Genomic DNA, 7,988 nt, shown 5'->3' with positions numbered 1-7,988 from the left:
ATTTGCGATAAAATGTCTGAAAAGATATAAAAATAATACGTAAACAATCAAAATGAATCCTTAATTAACAACATTAGGTTTTATTTTTCTAACGACAAAGCGAGAATTACAATGTAGATGTCTATATTTAAAAATGATTATTAAACACGTTCACGACGACGTGTACCTGATCTGGGTACACACTGGGCTTTAGTCGTGCGTCATGTGCCTGATACGGTACACGGTGCTATACAATTAATCATTACCTTTTTATTGTTTAAATTGTATCCGTCGCCTAAATAAATAAATACCTCAGACTAGCGTGTACCACGTCGGGTGCTTAATTTAAATAATTTAATGCTTAGGTAAATTAATTTTTTTAAGGTAAACAAAAAAACATAATGAAATCATTGTTTTCGTGTAAAATAGCGAAGCCTACACCCTTTTCCGTTATACTTATGGATATACTATGGATTTGACGATTTGGTTGCATGTAGAAAATCTGATTTAGTTCTTCAGCCAGCTTTATGCATTTTAGAAGTAGATTTTAAATGCCCTACTAAGTAGCAGGGATTCGTAGAGCTGGAGATTCCTACCCTAACCTCACATTTTCCGATAAAATTGAACAGTATGATCTTATCAACGTTTTACTACAGATATGTATGTCGTCGAATACATATTCTGTCAGCAGCAGTCGTGGCCGAGTGGTTAAGGCGTCTGACTAGAAATCAGATTCCCTCTGGGAGCGTAGGTTCGAGTCCTACCGACTGCGCAAAATCTTTTTGTTGCATCATTTTTTTTGTTGCATCGCACAAAATTAGTCACAGTTTAAGCAACTATTGTTTTTTTTATTTAAGTAACTATTCTGTTATTTGTTTAAAGTCGAAAAACTTTAATTTTTGGTATTTTATAATGTGTAAATTTGCTAACCGAAGGTAATTTGTGCTGAACTGTACGGTTTTAAAATTACATAAACACCAAAAAGGTGCATTAGTTCATCAATCGTACAACGAACATATTTATACTTGTATTATATTTCACAATAGTGCTAATTTCCATTTTTGTTTTCCTCTCCATGTTTGATTTCCGAGAAAACAACTATTGATCTTTCAAATTCCAATAAGTAAACTACGTTATACTCACCCAAATATAGATCAAGGAAATAAACATCCTGGAAAATAAACAACAGAGATAAAGTCGATTGACCACAGCCGCTATGATTGTAGGCGAATTGCGCAGCAACGATCTTCTTATCAGTTGTCAAAATTCAGATTCTTGTAGGACACACCAAAGTGAGGTGCGGAAGTGGTCGAACGGTTGATTGGCTAAACCTAGCAAAGGTTGAGGTTGGACCCTGACACTAATAAAATTTTGTTTTTATTGTGTCATGTTGAAAACAATACATAACATAAGTGGATTACCACGTAAAGATGGTTGTTTGTATGTATACATATGTCTCTGGATATTCTCTGATACCTAGTTTCGTTATTTGCAATCATAGTAGACTTAGGAAACTGATATACTTATACAAACTAAATTAGAAAATTATTTTATTGGTTCTGTACCTAGTCAATTGGTACTTTTAAGAATATTAAAGTAAAAAGTAAAGTACAGATGTCTTATTTTACCAGGCGAAGTTAGGTCTAATAAGCCCTCTCTAACACTTAACCTGAGGACCAACGGTTTAAAGGTGACTTCGAACCACCACCAACGGACGGGCGGGCGAGCTGCTTGCAAGGACAGGATCTCTCAGCGGTCACTCATCCAAGCAGCAGTTAGTGTCGACGTTCTGGTTATCTTGCGATAACCGTTGTGCCCGCTACACTACGCCATTGGATATCCATAATGATTGATTAAATTTGTGAAAAATAAATTGAACATAAATAAATAATTGAAGTATTTTTGGCCTATTATTATAAAAATGTGTAAACAATGAAATCTGTGAATGTCAGTGTTCAGCGCTAGGAAGGTGTCCGGGTGTATTGAGAGGTCACGTGATTGTGAGGTTAGTGAGGGAGTGAAGAACACTACTTGAGAACCTCGGAGTCTTGAGCCACTGGTGAACATGGGTTTGACCTGGGCTGATCACTGTGGGAACGAGATAAAGAAGAGTATAAATAGAGCACCAGCACTTGACTTGTTCTCAACCCTTTGTGGTAATAGTCGAGGCTCTCCCCACCTCTCGAGTTTCTGCCCTTAGGCTCTGTTGTCAGACTATCTTTACTGTGGGATAACCCATCATCAAGGCTGGCTCTAGCTTAGAAGTGCAGTGAAGCTGACACCACCGTATTTTCGTTACGCATTGTTACATACCGCCGAATCTTCTCGTCCCAGATGACAGAATTCTAGAAATTGCTGTAAGGCCTCTCGTTTCAGGGCTTAGAAAATCACGACTTTTCTTCGAGGGATTCAGATGGACTCTAGTATGGGTGGAGGAAGTCTACCATCAAATCTGAAAGTCTGAATGTTGTGTCCTCTTAGAAATTCAGAGGAAGAGTCATAGTCCAATATTCAAGAAATTTAAGAGCTTCAGTTTCACGTAGGATCTGAACACAGAAATGATTAGTTTATAACAACAAACCTCGATGTTCACGCTAGATGAGGACTTAATATCGCCATTAATATCAGATTACAACTAATCTCCATCCATGAATTTATTGTCACAAGTACCTCGAATGATCCAAAAATGTGGATTTTGGATGAATATGGGAAATGGAATACTATTCTTATTCCAGAGAATAGAGTGGTTTCTCCGGCAAGATTTTTTTATGTTAAGATTTGCACAAAATTAAGAACATCTGCTTGAAAGCATGATTCCCTATTACTAAAAATCCCACAAACCTTGACCGTTGTTCCCACTCCATACACAGAGTAAACCTTTTGTCCAGTCTGTTATTTATCAGACTTGCAATCTCCTAAAATAAACTCTCTCATTCTGGTATTTCCCCAAGTTGTAAACCGGGCTTATTTGTTGGGTGCTTCAGGTATAATACACATGGATAATATAGAGGAATTTAAAATGCATTTAATGAGTCATCCACATTTTAAGAGAAGTAACTTATGAGGATAATTGTGAGTTGTGGCTATCTATACAGGTTATTTACACACGTGAACGAGGTTTTGTGTTATCAGTTAATCAATAAAATCAAAACTCCTCAGGGTGCGTTGTTGGTAAAGATGTCCATACAATTTTACAAATGTTATCTAATTATATAAGCGTATTACTAATATTGCTCATTGCTCGTTGTGCCTGGCCGAACTGAATCGAATTTTTAGCAAATGTGGTACACCTACAATTTCAGTGCCTTTGAATTTCAAATCTTGGAGCAATAACAATGTGAACCAGTGTGTGTCTTTTTTGGATTTTAAGGGACGGAAGATCGGAAAAAAATTGAGTGTACATTGATTAATTGCTTTATCAGTGTTACCATTTTAAATGTATACAATGCAACAAATATTCAGAAAGGCAATTCAAACAATACACACAGCACACAACGAGGCTAAAATGTAGCAATAAAAGTGTATCAGTCAATGGTAACAATCAAAGTCAAAGAGAGCAGCAGAAGCCATTACATTGAGACCACCGTCATGTTTTATGCATTGAACCGTCATCCAGCACTGTTAGTGCCTATCAATCGTACACTTGTAATCAACAACCGGGGCAATAAAATTTTATCACTATGTTTTGACCAAAACATCAATAACAGCCCCGTGAGAGGATACCCGAACCGAGCGTTGTCATTTGGCAACGTCCACGGTTTTCGAACCCACCTACAAAAAGTTTAATGGCTCCGAGGGTCGCCCATTAGCACGACAACTTCAGTCAGAGTACACACAACACACAACACACAGGCAGCAGACACAGTATTATAATGTAGATGTAATCGATGTCGCAGTGATTATAGGTTGTCTGTTATAGACCCGGTCCAGTTTTTGTTGTACGCTCTGCCTCTTGCCACGTCTTTGTCTCGGTGACCTTGCCCGCCCCCTCCCCCTCTCTACACCTCGTCCCCTATACGATGGCCACCATATTTAATGGAGACCCTTAATTAAGTACTATTTACACTATCTACACTCTCATCTGGGGCTGTTTATATTTAATGTATCTATCACGTATTCTGGATCCTGCGAAATGAGGTGTTGTCAATTCAGAATTTATGGACCTTTTAAATATATACTAAATGTATTGATACTGCGTCCACTAACAAAATGAACTGTTCACATATCAAATAACATTGCGAATCAGGATAAGGGACTCTATTTTGTCTAAATAAATAAAAAAATACCAGCAAATGATTATCAAAGACATCCATTATAGCCTACATTTGATCTTGAATTTTTCGTCAATTTGTAACCGAATAAAATTATTATATTATGTAAAGTGTGATGTAATTATTATATTAACTAGTATTCAAAGATCACGTTTACTATTTTTATCTCTCTAATTAACCTAATGAAAGTTGTGTTTAAAGTTAAGTTCATTGTTTAAATATCAACTCAAAGTCAAAGTCAAAGTCCTCTGATGTCTAAATATTGTTTGCAATAGGAGCATCAAAACAACTTTCATATTGTATTAAAATATCTAGTTGGTGAATTGGTAGTATTATTGACGAAAATGTCACTGTTTATATCAAGTAAAGATGTATACAGTAGGCTGTGCACAGGTCGAAACGTTTAAAACGTTCGTTTACAATCGATTGTAATCGTCGTTGCCTCACAAGTTGACGGCGAAATGTCACTGTTTATATCAAGTAAAGATGTATACAGTAGGCTGTGCACAGGTCGGAACGTTTAAAACGTTCGTTTACAATCGATTGTAATCGTCGTTGCCTCACAAGTTGACGGCGAAATGTCACTGTTTATATATCAAGTAAAGATGTATACAGTAGGCTGTGCACAGGTCGGAACGTTTAAAACGTTCGTTTACAATCGATTGTAATCGTCGTTGCCTCACAAGTTGACGGCGAAATGTCACTGTTTATATCAAGTAAAGACGTGTACAGTAGGCTGTGCACAGGTCGGAACGTTTAAAACGTTCGTTTACAATCGATTGTAATTGTCGTTGCCTCACAAGTTGACGGCGAAATGTCACCGCGCTGCGCTCGGTTTCAAGCGAACGAGGCGGACAGTGCAAGCCTTGAAAACAGTACGGGAAGGTTTATAGCTTTACAGTTTACCCTGCAATCGCACAATCAGTAAAGCTAAGGACACTTTTGATTTCTGTTCCGATAATAAGTCAATAACGACTCGGCTAGGCGTCACGCTCGGCTTTGTGGATAAATCACAACTTATAGGTTAGGTCGGAGTGGTGCAACAGCGCGCGATCATAGTTGCACTGTCAGCTGGCCAGTGAACTTGGTCCAAGGTCAACCGCTCAGCTGACTGCTGTGGTCCCGCCAACGCGCAGACCTACTTCTAACATAATCACATTTGTTTACTCAGCTGTCTCTCGTCCTCATTTTCGATTTGTTTCCATTATCTCGAACAGCGACGTTGTAGTTGGCTTTCAGTTAGGTTAATGCCTCCTCTGGAGAGTGCTTTTGAGGTGCATTTGAAGTTTACGTAGTTTAAAAATCAATATAAGTTCACAAAGCATAGATTCATAAATGCAAATACTAAGAGTAATTTATTGAAATTTAACTCCTAATTCCTACAAATGTGTTCGTTAGTTATGTTGTACGATAATTTAATTTTTGTAACTTCCTCCACCACCTCATACAGTAAATATGATAAATCAGGTATATATTGTTATAACCGCGGAGGGGGAGAGGGGAATTTAAATTTTTTACGTCATTCTTTTGGACATATTACAGGTAAACAACCCAGCACTGATAACCCCATAGGCTACTTTCTCTTTCAAAGTATAGACAAGCTAAAGTAAATAACAATGGTTTTAAGAACGAATTTTCGCTCTATTATGTATAAATGTTCCATTATATTTCTAATAATTTATAGTTTGTTTTAATACCAATCTACGACTCCAATTTTTTCTCCATTTTCAAACAAAAATAATTCCTGTATTTTTTATTTTAAGAAGGGATATGTTTAATATCTATAAATCTGTTTTACCTATTCATTATTACAACAATGATTTCTTACTGAATTAATGTATATGTATTTATGTAGAACAATATGCATGTAAGGTATGTTTAATATAAACAAAAAACCTCTTTTAAATCAAAATTTCTCCGTCGGTTAGCAATGCTAGAGGGTTAGATATACATTATGTATACTGCAGTGTAATTAATGCTTTTTCTGAAAATAAGTGAATTATGAATTAGAATTAGAATATTTAATAACGGTTTTATATTTTTCATGCACATTCTGTGTTTGTAGTAATTATCATATGCATTTGCTACTTAGATAATTTCATTATTAGACCCGTTTTAGGATTTTAAAAGTACTTTAAGCGTTTAAAAAACAAAGCGTGGAAATGTCACACATTTTTGTGGCAGTGTATAGCGATGAAAATGTGTTTCCTGCGTTATTAAAACGGGAATGCTCTTATTCGTTATTATAGAACGAATGTTGTGTCGAATGAGTGTGTACGCCCTGCGTAGTCTTATCAGTATCTACGATGAACTGATCCTTAGAAAGGGGCTTTAATTAATATAATAACCCAGCTAGAGAACTAAGATTCTACATTTTTATTTATAGCATTTCGAACCATACAAGTGTGGTTGTGATGAAAACTGACAATTACGACACTGTAAAGTCAATCATAACAATTAAATTACAACTAGAACCAGCCGAGTTAAACGTAAAAACACGAAAGAGACGCATTCTAGGTTAAGTAGTTCGATCTGCACACAAGGGAGCAATGTAGGGCAGTGGTGAAGTACTGTTCACTCTTCTCCCTACATGTTCCCTTCACATACCCTCCCGTGGCGTGTCAGTGGGGTGCATTAGTTGTTGACATCTCTACTAGGAGCGCCACCAGCCGATGTCGCTTGCTTCTGTACTTGTTCGATTCTAAAACGTAAACATAACAAAACTAGGTACATTGGTAGTCCACTCTGCCCCTATCTACTACTAATTATTACACGATATAAGTAGGTTTATAACTATTAAGTTGTCATAAATATGTTGCCAGTGTTACCAAAGTTAAAATTGAACTTTACGAGCGCTCACGTGATCTCAGTTTGAATTTAGGTAATATCTCGGATGTCTTTTTTCCATATATGGTCAGAAGGACAAAAGGACTTCCTATCAAGAATGATCACACATACGGTCAGAAGGACGAATGAACTGCCCTTAGACCTTCCTATCAAGAATGATCACACATACGGTCAGAAGGACGAATGAACTGCCCTTAGACCTTCCTATCAAGAATGATCACACATACGGTCAGAAGGACGAATGAACTGCCCTTAGACCTTCCTATCAAGAATGATCACACATACGGTCAGAAGGACGAATGAACTGCCCTTTAGACCTTCCTATCAAGAATGATCACACATACGGTCAGAAGGACGAATGAACTGCCCTTAGACCTTCCTATCAAGAATGATCACACATACGGTCAGAAGGACGAATGAACTGCCCTTAGACCTTCCTATCAAGAATGATCACACATACGGTCAGAAGGACGAATGAACTGCCCTTAGACCTTCCTATCAAGAATGATCACACATACGGTCAGAAGGACGAATGAACTGCCCTTAGACCTTCCTATCAAGAATGATCACACATACGGTCAGAAGGACGAATGAACTGCTCTTAGACCTTTCTATCAAGAATTATTGCACATACAGTCAGTAGGACAAAGGAATGGATATTTTGACTCCAATATCAATAAAGATCTTCCTTAAACCAACATGAACCTATGTAAAAAGCTCCACGTCTCTAGATCTCCTTTCTACCAGAGACTGTCGCCCAGAGGACAGACTTCAAGAAGAACCTGTTACGTCCTTAATAAATAACTTGACGCTTACACGTATGTTTTGCAGTTCTCATTGCTTGCAATCCCTGCGGGTGCTGAAGCCCTCAACAGCCAGCCCTTCATGGTA

General features: G+C 37.4%; 1 non-coding gene across 1 annotated transcript; it reads left to right on the top strand.

Moving 5' to 3' along the window:
- The first annotated feature begins 669 nt into the window (after positions 1 to 669).
- Trnas-aga lies at positions 670 to 751 on the top strand. The gene has a single exon. It is a non-coding gene; the product is annotated as a tRNA-Ser (tRNA).
- Positions 752 to 7,988: the final 7,237 nt, after the last annotated feature.

The sequence above is a fragment of the Homalodisca vitripennis genome, chromosome 4 (assembly GCF_021130785.1).
Source record: "Homalodisca vitripennis isolate AUS2020 chromosome 4, UT_GWSS_2.1, whole genome shotgun sequence".
Classification (NCBI taxonomy): Eukaryota; Metazoa; Arthropoda; class Insecta; order Hemiptera; family Cicadellidae; genus Homalodisca; species Homalodisca vitripennis.
The sequence above is the reverse complement of the archived record's forward strand: the minus strand, read 5'-3'. Positions and strand labels throughout refer to the sequence as shown.